This window comes from Dasypus novemcinctus, chromosome 6 (assembly GCF_030445035.2).
Source record: "Dasypus novemcinctus isolate mDasNov1 chromosome 6, mDasNov1.1.hap2, whole genome shotgun sequence".
Lineage (NCBI taxonomy): Eukaryota > Metazoa > Chordata > Mammalia > Cingulata > Dasypodidae > Dasypus > Dasypus novemcinctus.
In genome coordinates this window covers 34,984,421-35,003,197 of record NC_080678.1, presented here as the reverse complement: position 1 = coordinate 35,003,197, position 18,777 = coordinate 34,984,421, and the positions used below count along the sequence as shown (strand labels likewise).

Sequence of the window (18,777 nt, the reverse complement as noted above, 5' to 3'; positions counted from 1 at the left end):
CAGATAAGAAAGCTCAAATCTCAGAGCCATTTATACCCCATAGACATTTATACCTCCTTTACCTTTAGGGCGTCCATGACAATAATAAAAATGGGAAGTTCCCTAAATATAACTTTCCTTAACCCAGTTCTACTAAGGACTTCCAGGGTATGCCTTATGAGAAAACTGCATCTTGCATCTTTGTGATCCAGGGACTAGATTTCAGTAATAATAAAAACAACTATAAAATAACATCAACTAGCATTTATTAATTTACTAATAAGCATTTGTTACCACTTACTTGCACATAGAATCTTCAGAGCCACCCTAAAGGCAATGGGATAATTAGTGTCCCTATTTTATAGATGAGGAAATTAGGAAACAAAGAGATTTAGTAACTAGCCGAGGGAGCTGGGATTTAAAACTCATGCTTTTAACTACTACAATTTACTTCTCACCTTGCATATTCAAAAATTCAATTATAGTCCTTAATTTGGAGATGAGCAGCCTCTTCATTCATCTTTACCAGACTTAACAGGAGAAATAATTTAAAAGGAGAAAGGGTAGAAGAGTGAGGCAATAGCACTTGGCCGAGGGCCCAAAGGGAACATGAGTGCATGTCACTTTTGGCATGTGTGCCAGAGACCTCAACCATCTATGCGCCTCCTGGAAATAAATAATAACAGTAATCTAGGGAATCTAGCAACTGGAGTTTATAAATAAGAACAACAAAAAAGCAGAATGGTTGTTTGGGGAGAGACTGGACCAGGATGGCAGAGTGAGCACACATACTTCCTCTCCTTCCACTTTCAAGCTCTAAAAATTAATTTAAAAAGTTAAAATTCCAGTGAGAGTATTATGAGGAAGCCAGAAATTGAGTAATATTCTGAAAGTTGGAAAGTTGATGGTGTTGCAGAAAGGGGAGAATCCCCTATCTAAAACATGCTCAGGAGAGGACTGTTTGCAAGTGGGCACAGTTCCGAGGGAACCCCAAACCCAGAGACTTGGCAGTAGGAGGGGTCCCGGAGCCCATGCAGTGTGATGAATTAGGGAAGCCCCAGGCAGCCCAGCCCCCGGCTCACTTGTGCCGACCAGTCAGCGGCAGCATTACCCTCGAACTAAAGCACGAGCACAGGCGTTTGGACGTTCTCAAAAGGGTGTTTCTTTGGTCTGACTACCTGAGACCTTGGATACCTTGAGGATTTCCGAGTGTCTGAAAAGGAATTCTATCTATCTGTCTGTAATCTCAACATCTGAGAGTATATTGCATACATCCTGCTCCTCTCTAACCCTTAACACTTTCAAAAACATTTCCTGAGAACAAGAACACTCACTGTATAACAACCTTATGAACAGCTGTCACGTTCAGGAAGTTTAACATTGATATGAAGCATAAAGTCCATATTCCAATTTTTGTCAGATGTCCCAATAATGTCCTTTTTTATCTCTGGGTTGGAAGATTTTTTAAAAATTTTAATTTTAGTAATATATACACAACCTAAAATGTCCCCATTTAGCCACATTCAGATATGTAATTCAGTGGTGTTAACTACTTTCACAACGTTGTACTGCCATCACTATTGTCTATTACCAAAACTTTTCCATCACCCCTGTATTAGCCAAAGGGGTGCTCATGCAAAGTACCAGACATCTGTTGGCTTTTATAGAGAGTATTTATTTGGGGTAGAAGCTTACAGTCACAAGGCCATAAAGAGTAAGTTATGTCCCTCACCAAAGTCTGTTGCCACATGTTAGAGCAAAATGGCTGCTGGTCTCTGTGAGGTTTCAGCCTTCCTCTTTCTCTTAGGCTCCGTGGACCCAGCTTCTGATCCAGCTGTAGGCTGGCATAGGCTTGTCTTTCTTCCCAAGGCTTGTTTCTTTCTGGGCTCAGCTGCTCTCTCTTTTTTTTTTAAGGTTTATTTATTTATTTCTCCCCATCCCCCATCTGCTCTCTGTGTCTATTTGCTACATGTTCTTCTGTGTCTACTTGTATTCTCATTGGGCGACTCTGGGAACCGATCCTGGGACCTTCCAGAGTGGGAGAGAAGCGATCATTTTCTTGCACCACCTCAGCTCCCTATTCTGCTACATCTCTTATTATCTCTCCTCTGTATCTCTTTTTGTTGCGTAATCTTGACTGTGCCAGCTCTCCACGTCAGCCGGCACTCCTGTGTGGGGCGGCATCCCTGCACGGGGAGGCAGTCCGCGTGGACCAGCACTCCACATGGGCCAGCTTGCCATGTAGGCCAGCCTGCCACACGGGCCAGCTTGCCTTCACCAGAAAGTCTTGGGTATCGAACCCTGGACTTCCTACATGGTAGATGGGAGCCCAACTGCTTGAACCACATCTGTTTCCCCTCAGCAGCTCTTTTCTCTTCAGCTGCAAACTATCAGGCTCTCTTTCTTCCCAGGGCCTCAGCTGTGTCTGTGGAGGCCCCTCTATCCCTCTGTGTTCTTCCCTGTGTGTCTACTTCTGTGTGAGAGTCTTCCCCTAACAGAAATTCTGTACCAATTAGGCTTTAACCCCCCATTCCCTACCCCCACCCCAGTCCATGGTAAATTGTTTTCTAGTTTCCGACTCTGGATTTTCTTATTCAAATTATTTCATATCAGTGAGATCATATAATATTTGTCCTTTTGTGCCTGGCTTATTTCACTCAACACAGTGTCTTCAAGGTTGTCACATGTATCAGAACTCCCGTTTCTTTTCATGGCTGCATAATATTCCACTGCAGGCATCTACCACTTTTTGCTTATTCTGTCTGTTTGTTAGACCATTGGGTTGCTTCCATCTTTTGGCAATTGTGAATAATGCCATTATGAACATTCACGTGCAAATATCTGATGGCGTCCCTGCTTTCATTTCTATTGAGTATATACCTAGATGTGGGATTGCCAGGCTATGTGGTAACTCTAGCTTTCTGAGGAAACACAATACTTTTCCACAGCCTCTTTGCTCTGATTTTGGTTTTGCCATTGAAATCAATATTGCTTTTGCTAATTCATATTTTAGGTGAGTTTCTGATTTTGTGTAGGAGTATTTTATGACAATATTTATGTATTTTTCTCTTTGCATTTCTTCTTAAAATACTTACAAAAGAACAATAGCCTTTAGTGACTATTAACTATGGAAAACTCTGGGAACACATTATTGGGTCATATTCAAGTAACAGAACATTTGCCTTTCTGAGCATGGTTAGTAACCCTACCCAGAATCACATGTTAGAATTCCCCATTTAAGATCTTATTTTGCTTCTAAAACCTGGTATTTTTTGGATCACCACTTATAAGACTTGTGTAAAATACACCATGCAAATAAGCTTATTAATATTTGTTTTATTTGCAAGAATGACCCACTGTTGGAAACGCACAGGGCTATGAATATGCACTTATAAACACACTTATAACATGGCAACAAGTACAAGCTAAACTAACTGATTATTAACCATTATCCACATCTACTGCCAAAAGCATTATACAATGGTTAATAATATGAATACAGGAATGTTCTTCTACAAGGTGTTAAGAATGTGGTGATACATGGGGAAAATATATTAATAATTAATGTAATTTATAGACTATATTTAACAACATTGTGATGTTTTGTAGCAAAAGCAAAGTTGGTATTATATTAATGCTTAAAGGTAAAAAATGACTATGGGGTTTGGTTTTGTGAGATATGAATATGATTAAGCACTTTTTTCTCTTCATTTTTTTTCATTAATAAGGAAACCTTGACTATGGCATTTAACTGATTTGTGTTCATCTGTCTGTCTCTGTAAACACTAGGGAAATAATTGAGATAGTAGTTGGAATTGATGAGTTAAAAGTGCCTGGAGACAACTTTTTAAGAGTAATGCTTCCATAACTTGTTGAGCTGTCTTTTTCTGTTCTTTTGCCTTTTTGAATTTGAAATAAGGTTAAAAAAAAGAAAGAGTGAGCAAACAACTACTGGTGTCTGGGAAGATGGCAGACTAGAAAGTCATGGGCTAGCTCCTCTCCCAGAAAAATAGCTAGAGGAGAGGAGATGTAGCTCAAGTGGTTGAATGCCTGCTTCCCACAAACGAGGTCCTGGGTTCAATCCCTGGTACCTCCGAAAAACAAACAAACGAAAAAGCCAACTCTCATTGGGGAGCGGATGTAGCTCAGTGGTTGAGCACTTACTTCTCATGTACAAGGTCCTGGGTTCAATCCCCAAATACCTCCTAAAAAAGTTAGCTAGAGGACAGGCAAAAATGGCCTGGGGAAAAAATGTTCTAGGGTTTAGGACTCCAGGGGAAGGCTGGGCACCACCCAGAAGAAAGAGAAGCAAAGGAAAAGAATCTTGATGGCAAAACTGTGAGTTAAAGCAGCAGCCGGTGCCTTCCCCATCCTGTAGACAATTTTTAATTCTTGGACCTTGAGTCGGTGATCTCAGACAAAGGGCACTACAGGGATCCTCCTCCCCAGGAAACGGAAGGGAGAGGGACACAGCCTAAGGCTTACTCAGCTTTTGATCCACAAAATTTGGTTTGCAGTATCCTGGGAGCACTTCCAGGCTGGGATGGGCTGCATCATTATTGCCTTGGGAGCCAGCATGGGATTAAAGAGATCTGACCCTCTCAGTCACCCTCCCTACTGACCAGGACTGGTTGTTGAGGATGAAAAGGGGAGAGGAATTGTTTCCTACCCAGGAAAAGAAAGGGGGCTGCCAGCAAAGGTTGGAGAACAACTTCTGAGAAAGTTTGAATTATGAGGCTTTTAACCTCCAGGCAGGATCCTCTGTCACATTGATCTGGTCTGTGTTGCAGCAAATGCACTCCCACTGAGAGTGCTGCCAAAGAGTGCCATCTGCTAGCTGACCAAGGAAGTCCATGTGAGGAAATTAAAAGTAAATAAGAGAGGCAGCAAGATGGTGGTGGAGTAAGGAGCCCCTAGAGTCAGCTCCTGCTACAGGGCAGTTAGCAAACACCCAGAGCTCTCTGGAGCTAGCTGAAGCACCTGTTTGGGGGCTCCAGGCGGCCAGAAGAGCATCCTGCAACGTCCTTGGAGTGGAAGGAGGAGACTGCCCGTCTGCAGAGAAGACTCATAAGCAGAGCGCTCCACGCCACAAAGGCTGGTGCCCATCCTCCACTGGAGGCACAAGCCGCCTCAGGAGCTGTTCTGCAGCTGGAATTGAAAGCTCCACTTCCCCAAAATGGGGGAGGAAGAGATGGTTGGACACCAATTTCAGCAAATGATGAGGAAATTCAGCGGGCTACAGTATCATCCTGAGAACAGCTAAGGTTTGAGCCTGTCCAGGTCAGAAAGAGACTGGGAGCCGCCATCTTAACTCCACGTCTGGCACGAGGGGAAGCGGGATGGACTGAGAATCCCAGTGGTGGTGGGGAACGGCTTCTTCCCATCCAGATCATATTGCAGGTCTAGCCTAGGCCCCAGTGCCACCTCTAGCAGGGAGAAAGCTGCGGAGACTTGCACCAGCCTCTCCGGGAAATTACCGGCCAAGCCGGGGAGGCTGGTGATTATCCTACTCTGGGGGGCATGAGCTGCCTTAGGAGCTGCTCTGTGATGGGAATTGGAAGCTCCATTTCCCAGAAACAGGGGAGGAGGAGATTGTTGGCTGCTGATTTCAGCTACTGATTGGGAGACTTTGCTGGCTAAGAGATAACACTGGGAACAGCTGGGGTGAGAACCAACCCAAGTCAGAAAGAGGTCAGTAGCCACCATTCTGACTCTGCCCCCAGCCTGAGGGGAGGCCGGGGCTGACAGTTTCTTTCCCACAGATCAGCCTGCAGCCCTAACCCAGGGAGGAGGCTGAGGAGCCCTGCACCAGCCTAAACAGGTAACTGCAGGGAACTTTGGCTGGCATAAACTGAAAATCAGAAGTAACTAGGGCAATTGCAGTCATCTTAGGACCTGCACTGCATAGATTGCTGCCCACACCTGCAGGTCCATCCCTGCCCCAGGTAGAGGAGAAAGGGATGTGAAGCTCCATCAGTCTCTCTGGGCAACTACAGTCTAGTACTGCACGTGGATTATTCCACATAGCTGTGACTCTGTCCCTACCCCTGGCAAAGGAGAAAGTTGGAAGAAGGTTCATTGGTCCCTGGTGCAATGAGGGCAGCTTGAGCCTCCACAATTTACAGCACTACATGCTTGGCTCCTACTGCCTAACCAGCAAGAGAGAAACAATAGGAAGCTCTAAACTAGAGAGAAAAACTGCACCCAGAAAAAGTACTCTAGTAAGCCCAATGTGAAGCCACCAACAAAAAATTACAATCCACACCAAGAAACAGGAAGCTATGGCCCAGTTAAAGGAACAAAATAAGCCTCCAGATGACATAAAGGAGTTGAGACAACTAATTACAGATGTTCAAACAAATCTCCTTAATAAGTTCTGTGAGATGGCTAAAGAGATTAAGGATATTAAGAAGACATTGGATGAGCACAAAGAAGAATTTGAAAGCATACATAGAGAAATAGCAGATCTTAAGGGAATGAAAGGTGCAATCAATGAAATTAAAAAACATTGGGGGAAGTGGACTTGGCCCAATGGATAGGGCATCTGTCTACCATATGGGAGGTCCACGGTTCAAACCTGGGGCCTCCTTGACCCTTGTGGAGTTGGCCTGTGTGCAGTGCTGATGTGTGCAAGGAGTGCCCTGCCACGCAGGGGTGTCCCCTGCGTAGGGGAGCCCCACGCGCAAGGAGTGCGCCCCGTTAGGAGAGCCGCCCAGCATGAAAGAAAGTGCAACCTGCCCAAGAATGGTGCCACATGCATGGAGAGCTGACACAACAAGATGACGCACCAAAAAGAAACACAGGCTCCTGGTGCCACTGATAATGATAGAAGCGGTCACAGAAGAACACACAGCGAATGGATACAGAGAGCAGACAACTGAGGGGAGGGAGGGTAAAGGGAGAGAAATAAATAAAAAATACATCTTTATGGGCGGCAGACTTGGTGCAGTGGTTAGGGTGTCTGTCTGCCACATAGGAGGTCCGCGGTTCACACCCTGGGCATCCTTGACCCGTGTGGAACTGGCCCATGCGCAGTGCTGATGTGCGCAAGGAGTGCCGTGCCACGCAGGGGTGTCCTCTGCGTAGGGGAGCCTCATGCGCAAGGAGCGCACCCCATAAGGAGAGCCACCCTGTGCGAAAGAAAGTGCAGCCTGCCCAGGAATGGTGCCGCACACACGGAGAGCTGACACAAGATGGAGCAATGAAAAGAAACAGATTCCTGTGCTGCTGACAACAACAGAAGCGGACAAAGAAGATGCAGCAAATAGGCAGAGAACATACAGCCGGGGCAGGGTGGGGGAAGGGGAGAGAAATAAATAAATCTTTAAAAAAAAATACATCTTTAAAAAAAGCAAAAAAACATTGGAATCATGTAATAGCAGATTTGGGGAGGCAGAATAAAGGATTGGTGAGCTTGAAGAAATGACCTCTGAAAGTGAACATGCAAAAGAAGAGATGAAGAAAAGAATGGAAAAAATTGAACAAGGTCTCAGGGAACTAAATACAGCAAAAGGCATGCAAACATACATGTCATAGGTTTCCCAGAAGAAGAGAAGGGAAAAGGGGCAGAAGGAATACTGAAAGAAATAATGGTAGAAAATTTCCCAACCCTATTGAAGGACATAGATATCCCTGTTTAAGAAGCACAATGTACTCCCATCCAAAAAAAATCCAAATAGACCAACTCCAAGACACGTACTCATCAGAATGTCAAAGGCCACACACAAAGAGAGAATTCTGAGAGCAGCAAGCGAAAAGCAATGCATAACATATAAGGGATATCCAATAAGATTAAGAGCTGATTTCTCACCAAAAACCATGGAGGCAAGAAGACAGTGGTCTGATACATTTAAGATACTTCAAAAGAAAAACTTCCAGCCAAGAATCTTATATCCAGCAAGACTGTCTTTCAAAAATGTGGGTGAGATTAGAGTATTCACAGATAAACAGAAACTGAGAGAATTTCTAAGCAAGAGACCAGATTTTCAGGAAATACTAAAGGGTGTGCTAGAGCCTGAAAAAAAAGGACAGGAGAGAGGGACCTGGAAGAGAGTCTAGAAATGAAGACTATATCAATAAAAGTAACTGAAAATGTCAAAAGAGTGGTGAAAATAAAATATGACAGGTAAAACTCAAATAGGAATAAACTTAGCCAATGCTGTAAAGCACTTGTATTCAGAAAACTGCAACTCAATGTTAAAACAAATTTTAAAAAGCCCTAAATAACTGGAAGAACATTCCATGCTCATGGATTAGAAGACTAAATATCATTAAGATGTCAATTCTACTCAAATTGATATACAGATTTAATGCAATCCTGATAAAAATTCTACCAGCATTAAAGAAAAAATTGAACACACGGTCATTAAATTTATTTGGAAGGATAAGGAGTCCTTAATAGCCAGAAACATCATAAAAAGGAAAAGTGAATCCTCATCTCCAGACTTTAAATCATAATACCTACCTATAGTGGTAAAAACAGCATGGTACTGGCCTAAAGACAGACACAATAGACCAATGGAATCAAATTTATGGTTCAGAAACAGACCGTCACAGGTATAGTCAAGTGATTTTTGACTAGCCTGTAAAACTCACACAACTCAGGCAGAACAATCCATTCAACAAAAGGTGCTGAAAGAATTGGACGTCCATAGCTGAAAGAAGGAAAGAGGGCCCTTATCTCACACCTTATCCAAAAATTAACTCAAAATGGATCAAAAAACTAATAATACAAGCAAGAACCATAAAACTTCTAGACGAAATTATTGGAAAATATCTTCAAGACCTGGTGGTAGGTGGTGGATTCTTAAAGGAGATAAGAGAAGGACTGAGTGGACTACTGATGTTTAATGTATGTAGAAGTTTTAATTAGCTTTACTGTAAAATTGTGGAAATGTATAGAGTGGATGGTAACACACAGTAACAGCTAGTTTATAAATGGGGATGTGACTGAAAATGATAGTCTAGTTATGTAAATGCCAATTGACAGAATGCTTGAGAATAATCTAGGAACTGGATAGCACAGTAAACCAAGAGGTGGGTGAGAATTGTGGTTGATGGTACAGATGCAAGAGTGTCCTTTGTTAGCTAGAGCAGATGTATATCACTACTGCAGGGTGTTGGGAATGTGGAGAAGCATGGGAAAAATACAGCTGGAGTGACCTATGGACTGTGGTTGGTAGTGATAATATAATATTCTTGCATTTGGAAAAGATGTACTGTGTTGATTCTGAGGCAGTATGGAAAATGTGAGGCAAATGTACACTATGGACATGGCAATAATCAGATACTATTCTATCTGTAGCAATTGATACATCACATTGCGGTGTTTTGATGGAGGGGTGTTTGGGAATTCTGCACAAGTGCATGATTGTCTTATAAGTTTACAACTTCTGTCATAAAAAATATATTTAAAACATATTAATAGGGTGGGTTGGGGGAAAAACACACCAAATGTAAGATAAGGACTATCACTAGTAGTAATATTTTGACAGTATGGTTTCATAGTTTGTAACAAATGTCTCATGACAATGCAAGGTGTTGGTGGAGGGTTGATGTATGGGACCCCTGTATATGTTATGCATGTTTGCTTTGTAAGCTCACAACTTTTACTATACACTTAATTGTTTATATATGTTCATATATAAATGATATAAAGATACTAATCAGATTGGTTAGGGGAAAACTACTTTGTTTAGTAGTAATATTTTGACAATGCTCTTTAATCATTAGCTAAAAAGGTTTAAAAACAATGCAAGTTATTGGTGGTAGGATGAGATGTTATATATGTTTGTCTGATGTTATATATGTTTTGTAAGTTCACAACTATTATACATTTATTGTGTATGTATGTTTATGCATGAGTGATATATTTCAATAAATTTTTTAAAAACTCAAAAAAAAAAAAAAGGTAAATAAGAGACGCTTTATCTGGCCTTCACAACCTCCCTCCCCAAGGCCCTTGGAAGCAGGTCTGCAACCCATTACTGGGTCAAGGACCCAAATCTAAGCAACTAACAGAGACAATCCTAAAGATGCAGAACAGGTTAAACCAAGAATCAAGGACCTGCAGTAACAAACAGCCTCTTTCCACTAAATCCCTATGAGAGAGAAATTGAGCATCAGTGTAAACTCACTGATCATAGGCATCATAATCAGATGCCTAGACATCAGCAAAAAATTACAAGCCATGCTAAGAAAATGGGAGAAATGGCCCAAGCAAAGGAATATATATTAAAGCCCCAAGTGAGACACAGGATTTGAGACAATTAATCAGGGAGATTCATACAAATATCCAAAATCAAATTAATGAAAGACAATATGGCTAAAGAGATAAAGGACATCAAGAAGACACAGAGTGAGCACAAAGAAGAATTTGAAAATCTGAACAGAGCTCATGGAAATGAAGGACATAGTAGGTGAGATCAAAAACACATTAGTGGGGGAAGCGGATGTGGCTCAAGCAATTAGGCTCCTGTCTACCATATAGGAGGTCCAGGGTTCGATGCCCAGGTCCTCCTGGTGAAGGTGAGCTGGCCCATGTGGTGTGCTGTCTTGTGCAGGAGTGCTGGCCCACATGGAGAGCTGGCACAGCAAGATGACACAACCAAAAGAGACACAGAGGAGAGATAATAAGAGACTTAGAGTGGGAAGTGGACATGGCTCAACTGATAGAGCATCCACCTACCATATGGAAAGGTCCAGGGTTCGATACCCAGTGCCTCCTGACCCTTGTGGTGAGCTGGCCCACACACAGAGCTGCCACGCACAAGGGGTGCTGTGCCACGGGGTTTCCCCATGTGCAAGGAGTGCACCCTGCAAGGAGAGCCACCCTGTGTGAGAAAAGCACAGTCCACCCAGGAGTGGCGCCACATACATGGAGAGCTGACGCAGCAAGATGACGTAACAAAAAAGAGACACAGTTTCCCAGTGCCACCAAGGGTGCAAGCAGACGCAGAAGAACACACAGTGAGTGGACACAGAGAGCAGACAATGGGGTGGGGGTCAGGTGAAGGGGAGAGAAATAAATAAAATAAAATCTTAAAAAAAAAAAAGAGGAGCAGCAGACCAGGAAGCTGAGGTGGTACAAGAGAATGCTCACCTCTCACCCACTCCAGAAGGTCACAGGATTGGTTACCAGAGCCGCCTAATGAGAATACAAGCAGACACAGAAGAACACACAGTGAATGGACCCAGAGAGCAGACAACACGGGGAGTGGGGGTGGGAGAAATAAATAAATAAGTCTTTAAAAAAAAAACCACACACACACATTAGTGGCATACAACAGCAGACTCGAAATGATAGAAGAAAAAATAAGTGATACCGAAAACAGAACAGCTAAAATTGAAGAGAGAGAACAAATAGTGAAAAGAATGGAAAAAATTGAGCAGGGGCTAGGGTTTTGAATGATAACATGAAATGCAACAACATAGGTGTCACAGGAGTTCCAGAAGGAGGAGAGAAGGGAAAAGGGGCAGAAAGAGTATTTGAGGAAATGATGGCTGAAAATTTCCCAACTCTCAGGAAATAAATGAATTTACATGTCCAAGAAGCACAGTATACCCCAATCAGAATAAATCCGAGTAGACCTGTAAAACATATGCAACTCAGAATTTCCAACATCAAAAAAAGAAAAAATTCTTAGAGCAGCAAGGGAGAAGCAAATCATCTCATACAAGGGACATGCAATTAAGATTTAGTGTGAGTTTCTCATTAGAAACCATGGAGATGATACAATTAGGATATTGAAAGAGAAAAACTGCCAGCTGAGAATTCTTTATCCAGCAAAATTGTCCTTCAAATATGAAGGTGAGTTTAAAACATTCAGAAACAAATGGAAATTAAAAGAGTTTGTAAAAAACAAACTGCCTTTGCAGTAAATATTAAAGGGAACCTTATAGCCTGAAAGAAAAAGACAGGAGAGAGGCTTGGAGAAGAATATAGAAGGCAAGACTAAGCAGGAAGGATAACCAAGAGTAAAAAAGACAGATGAAAACAAGACATGACACACGAAAACTAAAGAATAAAACAGTGGAAGTAAATAATGCATTAACAGTAATATCATTGAATGTGAATGAATTAAACTCCCCAATCAGACAGAATGGATAAAAAGCTGACAGAATGGGTAAAAAAGCATGAGTCATCCATGTGCTGCCTACAAGAGACTCACCTTAGACCTCTAAACATACAAATGAGCTGAAAATGAAAGGTTGGAAAAAGATATTCCATGCACACAATAACCAAAAAATCAGATCTTAGTGCTCAAAGAGGAGAGATCCCAGCTGACTCTTGTTAGCTTACTTCCAAAATGGATTATGCCAGCACAACATTTTTACTAGTCTATTTTTAAAAAAACAATTAGCTAGGTTGCATGTATCGATGGCTGTAAGACCATATGTTTTATGTATCTATATTTTTAAAAAAAGCTTACCATTCCTTACAGATGTACCTTTGACTGCTAGCCTATCAGGAAATTACTCAGGTGTCTAAAATATTTACTAATTTATCCATTATGCTAATAACCTCAAGCTACTGTCAGTTCCAGTTTCTCTATTTGAATCCTCACCTGACCCCATTATAACTCCTTAAGTTTGCCAGGCCCCATTAAACTTCTTACGACCTTGCCCTATTTACAACATTTACACCCCTTCAGAGTACATCAGGTTTCTCCAAAACATCTATTATTTTCCTATATTCCAGTCATTTTATTTTCTTTTACAATGCTCACAGACTCTTTTCTCTTTTTTCTTTGTTTTTGCCTTCTCTCCCCTGGTAGAGCTATATCATTCAATCGGGTCAATCTCAGTTCCTCAGTCTCCCTCTGTTGAGGCACTTGACTTTCTATCATAGATATCTGTTCTTCCTTATTTCCAGACCCTCTCTCAATACAGCCAGCGGCTATACAGTGTTGGCATGCTAGGCAGTAACTTTAGCCAAATGGGGGGTCTTTTTTTTTTTTTTAACTGGGGTCTTCTTTACAGCTGCTCCTAAGTAACCCTTAGGCTGAGAGGCAGATGCAGAATGAGGGTGGAAACCACCTTCTTAATCATGTCACTGTCTCTATTCTGTGCTAGGTTTTGGGTAGATAGGAGAATATGACTCAGAATTTAGCCCTGGGGCGTTCAGTATTTAAAAGTGTGGAAGATGAGGGAGGTGGACCAACAAAAGAGAGTGAGAAGGAGTAGCCAGTCAAGTAGAAGGAGCGCCAGGTGAGGGGGAAGCCACGTGAAGAAAGTTTTAAGAAAGTAACTATGTCAAAAGCAGCTGAGAGAAACTGCCAGAAATCTCGTGAGGAGGTAGGTGGCTGTTCACCTCTGGAAGCACTTGAAGAGGAAAAACAATCAGGATATGCTCTCCCTATAAGTTTTGAAGCCAACAGTCTGAAGAAAAGAAATTGAGGGTTCTTGTTTACTGGGATTGTTGGTGGGTCATTCATGGCCTCATATGCTGTAGCCACACCCTTCATAATATCAGCCCTTCGAAAAGTTTGTTTGCCTTTTGTCCCTGCAACTCCCAAGTAGATTGAACCTGTGGTGACAGTGTTGTGCTGCAGAAGAGGCTCCGTGGTGGACACTTGGAGTGGCGACAGATGTGTCATGATAGCAGCTACAAAGGAAGAATTCACAGCCCTTTGCTGTGAATTAAATCCATGGCTGATTTGGTACTGCAGGTACCACGTGGATGAGAAGGTATACACAAATCTGCCAAATTTTGTATTTCAGATTTGCGGACAGTTACTTTTTCACACTACACAAACATTGTTATTTTGGGGGTGCCTCAGATGATGCCGCTGCTGGAGAGGAAACTTGAACTTGAGCTTGGCGAGGATGCCAGAGTCATTGCTTGTGGGTTCTCTTTCCTGTGCTGCACTGAGACCACGTCGCTGGGGAGGGGATAGATGCCATGTAGGCCTGTGATGCGGGCATGTTTAAAGAAAGTGGAAGGAAACCTGCCGTAGTGGGGCGTTCATAGTTGGTCACTCAGGTATCAACTTACCAAGAGTGTTTCTCTAAAGTGTTGGTGGGTTTTGATTTTGTAGAGACTTCCATCTATGTCATCACCGAGAGAGTGTAGTTCTTTTTGGAATGAAATGAGATGGTGCTTTCCTTAATTTTGGGGGAAAGCAAATAACAAGAAAAATATAGGTAGATTTAAAATCTTTTATGGTATAGTCTGAAAAAATGTGCTTACTCCCTTTGAGCTTGAATGAATGAAAATATGAGTAAATGATGGCTGGTTGATGGGTAGGAAACATGTCAACAGCTCTTCATATTTGTAAATAATACAGTTTAATGCCACAGATGAAAAGAAACAATTTTTAAAACAAACCTTTTTTTTTTTACATATAATAAAGCATAAATCCATCCAGAAAAAAAAAAAGTTGAGAGCCAAGTAAGAAGTCTCAGAAATGACCATTGGATTTGGTGCATTGTCAAGAGCAGTTTCAGTGAAGGGATGATTGGACAAAAAGAAAGAATGAGAGCTAAGGAAAGAGAGGCATCGAGTATTTGACTTGCTGAGAAGTCTTTCAAAGAGGTTTGCTATAAAGTTAAAAACAATGGAGTGGTAACTGGAGGGGGCATTGGCTTGGGGGGTGGGCAACAAAAGCAGTTTATAAGGTGGGAAACATCATCAAATATTCATAAGGGTATGGATCAGTCCACTAGATGGTCACTGTGAAAAAGCAGGAGAGGGAGGGCTGAATTGCTGGGCATACTCTGTGGGTTCAGGAGGGAGTAGATTCCAGTGACCCAACAGAGAGTGGCCTTGGATCTGAGCAGAGAGAGTTTCTCTGTTGTAACATGAGGAAAGGCCGAGCACATGGGTGCAGGTGCGGGTAGGTTGGCAGATTTGATAGTGAAAAGATGAAGACACAGCTTCTGGAGAGGAAGTAACTTCCCCACGGTTGCTAACTAGTAAGCGACAAAGTCAAGACTTAAAACCTATGGCTGGGTGAAGCAGATCTGGCTCAAGTGGTTGGGCTCCCGTCTACCATATAGGAGGGTCCAGGGTTTGACTCCCAGGCCTCCTGTTGAAGGCAAGCTGGCCTGTGAGGAGAGCTGATCCATGTGGCCACCTGGCGTGAGCAGAGTGCTGGCCTGTGCAGGAGTGCTGGCCTGCACAGTACTGGCCCATGCAGGAGTGTTGGTCCATATGGCAAGTTGGCCCAAGCGGACAGCTGGCGCAGCAAGATGACACAACAAAAAAAGACACAGAGGAGAGACAATAAGAAATGCAGCAGAGCAGGAAGCTGAGGTGGCACAAGAGATTGAGCACATCTCTCCCACCCTGGAAGGTCCCAGGATCGGTTCACAGTGCTGCCTAAAGAGAAGACAAGCAGACACAGAAGAAAGCACAGCGAATGGACACAGCAGACAATGAGGAGGGTGGGGTGGGATAGATAAATAAATAAATCTTAAGAAGAAGAAGTCCAATAGACTATATGTCTTTTAAAAATAATAACGAAAAGTAAAGCCCATGGCTGGGAAGCAGATGTGGCTCAAGCGATTGGGCTTCTGTCTACCATATGGAACGTCCCAGGTTTGATTCCCAGAGCCTCCTGGTGAAAGCAAGCTGGCCTGCCCTGAGACCTGGCCCAGGCAGAGACCTGGTGCAACAAGATAATGCAACAAAGGAGATGTAGAGGAGGGACAGTGGGAGATACAGCCAACCATGGAGCTGAGGTTCCCTGCCTCTCTCCCACATCGAAGATCCAGCCATTGGTTCCTGGTGCCTCCTAAAGAAAAGACAAGAAGAGAAGATAAGCAGACACAGAGAGCACACAGAGAGTGGACACAGAGCAGACAGCGTGAGTGGTGGTGGTGGAGATAATAAGTAAATAATATGTCTTTAAAAAAATGAAAAGTACCCCATGCACAGAGCTACCCTGGAGGTAAGAAATTAGACAGGGTCCTTGCCTTCGAGCTGCTTTCAATATAATAAGAGTAGATAAACAAGTGCAGTAAAGTAACACTAATATGATGAGAGAGGTATTTGCAAGGTGCTCTGGAAAATAGCAATATGTATTGGAATCAGAAAATGACATTGGGGCAGAGTATTTGAAAGTGAGGAGGTATAACCAGACTGGGGTAATGGTCTACGCAGTCACAGAGGCATTATAGAAAATGCAGGGAATTCCAAGTTCCTCTAGTGTTTTCACTCTCTCTTCCCTTTTCTTCCTTTACCACCTTGCTCTGCCTTCTCTCATCTATGGCCTTCCTACCTTCACCTCCAGCATTACTGCAGCAATGTTCTGTCCATTCTGGGAGTGGCTGGGAGTGGCTGGATAGTCATTATAGCTGATAACCCACCCTCTAGTAATAAAGAGCAAATATCCTGGGTGGAGTGCTGCTTTAGGGCTGTGGAAAAGAACCAGTGGAATGTTACTGTTGTGTAAAGTGGAAGGGGAAAGCAGAAGAGCAGGATTAATTACCTGTGGGGATTGTACTTCACCAGCAATACTAGGATTGAGAAAAGACTCGAAGTTACTCTTTCCCCTTTCCCTCCGTCACATTTCTTTGTACACAGATTTATTGCACAAAAATAACAACCTATTCACAGCTTTTGGTTACTTCTGGGTCATGGTAATATGGAGGCAAAACTGAGGAAATTTACTTTTTTACTTTTAATGCCCTAAAGTCAGTAAGACTTAGAAAAGGAGAAGGGGTCGGGGAGGCCCACATCATAATCAGCCGTTCGCTTTCTGCTGATCCAATGATAGCTTCTTTTAGCTGTACACATCTTCTTCTACTGGGTCATTTTATAACTAGTTTGCTTCTTATAATTTTGTCTTCTTTTATCTCTTCTCTTGGTTGTTTCATTAGACCTGCGTTTCTTATCATGCTTTATCAAAGATATTAAGTTGCTAAAGAGAACTTTGTTTTCCATATCAGTGAGGGAAAGATTCATCTTTACTTTTAATTGTGTCAGAAATAAGATCATAGAATTTTAGATCTCCAGTGGCGGAGAAACCATTAACTTCCTCATTATACTCATAAGAAAATTGACAGCCAGAGAGAGGTTAAGCATACCTACAAGCTAGTTATTAGTAGAAACTGAATTTCTGGAAGCTGGGCCTCCTAATTCCTGGTCTTGTGTGTTTTGTTTATTACTCTGTCGTTCTGTGTAACTCATGATGAAAACTGTCCTTCCAAAGAATGTTGCCACCCTATTGGTTTGGTGAACCAAATCACGAGCTTTGAACCGGTCATCCTGGTCAGGCTTGTGTCTTACTGTGCCGGGTCCGTGTACTCTTGGCGGCTGAGTGGTGAAGAGCAACGCTGTGGCAGGGTAGAGGCAGGCCAGGACCAGAGACAAGGAGGGCATGGTAATGGGTGGACTGGGGGTGGGGTGGGTCCTGCCTCGGAAGTGGTCCCGCTGCTAGTTAGACCATGGTAGAGTTTACTTGTGGTTGGAGGGAAAGTAAAGTTGTATTGCTTTTTGAGATACTCCTCTTAGTCTGGTGCCTGTAGTCAAACAGATCAGGATTCCACTTAACGGCCCAGCCGTGGACTAGCTTGTGTGATCTAGGATGGGTTATTCAAGCTCTCAGAGATTGTTTCTTCCATCTGTGGTCAAATGAGGATAATACATACCTCCCTGGCAAGGTAGTGAAGATGGCAGGAAATTTACAGCAACTTCCCAGCCCCAACCATAGCACTTAGTACACACTGCAGATGTGGAGGCTGCCAGGGCTGTTGCCGCTACTGCCGTTGGGTATGGAAGTTGTAAAGAAATGGAACAAACAAAACACTCTCCACGTGATAATGGGAAGGTTTGGCTATCTGGAGATTCATTCAGTAGCAATTAGTAGAGAATCCAAAAGATACATAATAGTGGTATTAGGCATTCCAGGAAGGATGAAAAGCTGGAAGGATTAAAGAGAAGTTATTGAGGCCAACTGCCTCATTTTATAGATGGGTAGGTTGAGTCCCAGAGAGAATAAGTGGTTTACTGGAGAGTACCCACCTAATTATTGACAAAACATATAAACCTTGTCTCCTCTGGATTCTTTATATTGTTTCACAAAAGTTCAAGGAGTTATTCCTGTACATCCAATAGAAGACCAAACATCCAAATGAGTAATCTTACTAGTGCTCATCTCTTAGCTCATACCTGTGATTACTCTTCATTATCTACTGAATAAAATAAATTGCATTCAGGACCCTTGTGATCTGCCCCAACCTACCCTTCCAACCTGATCTCCTCCTAGATTTCCCATATATTATATCCTCCAGACTATTCCCTGTTTCTTAGTTCTCTATACCTAGAAAGTGCATGTAAATCCTGCTTATCCTTGAAGGCCATGTTCAGATGCCACCACTTCCATAAAACCTCCAGTTGCCCCACCAGGGACTTTGCTTTGTTATCATTGCCATTCTGTTTCTTTTATAGCACGCATCACATTTGATCTACTTTATAGTGCATTTCTCCTACATTGTAAGAAGCCGGTACTAACTAGTTCATCTTTTTCTCTCCCACAGTGCCCCGCATGTAATAGGTATCTATCTAACATTTGTTGAATTCAAATAGGCATTTTTATATCCAACTCTTCAGATTTCTAGCCTTATTTTCCAGTTCTAAAGGTGCAGTGTGAATTGGATGGAAAAGAGGTTCAGGAAATTATAGGTTTTGATGCTCTTCTGACATGACAAATATCTAGGAGGGCGTGAAAGCATACATAACCGTATTCTGGGAAGAGTTTTTATGCTAAAACATTACTCATACAGTAGATCAGAGTAAAAGGAAGTGCTTTTTTTCCTTCACTGGGATAGTATCTGCGGACAAAGGCTTGAAGG

The 18,777-nt window shown here is 42.5% G+C and overlaps 1 protein-coding gene and 1 pseudogene across 1 annotated transcript in view; both read left to right on the top strand.

Moving 5' to 3' along the window:
* DNMBP (dynamin binding protein) overlaps positions 1-18,777 on the top strand; it is a 129,653-nt gene that overhangs the window by 64,920 nt on the left and 45,956 nt on the right. The window lies entirely within an intron of this gene.
* On the top strand, positions 1,472-13,951 carry LOC139439145 (ATP synthase subunit C lysine N-methyltransferase pseudogene; annotated as a pseudogene).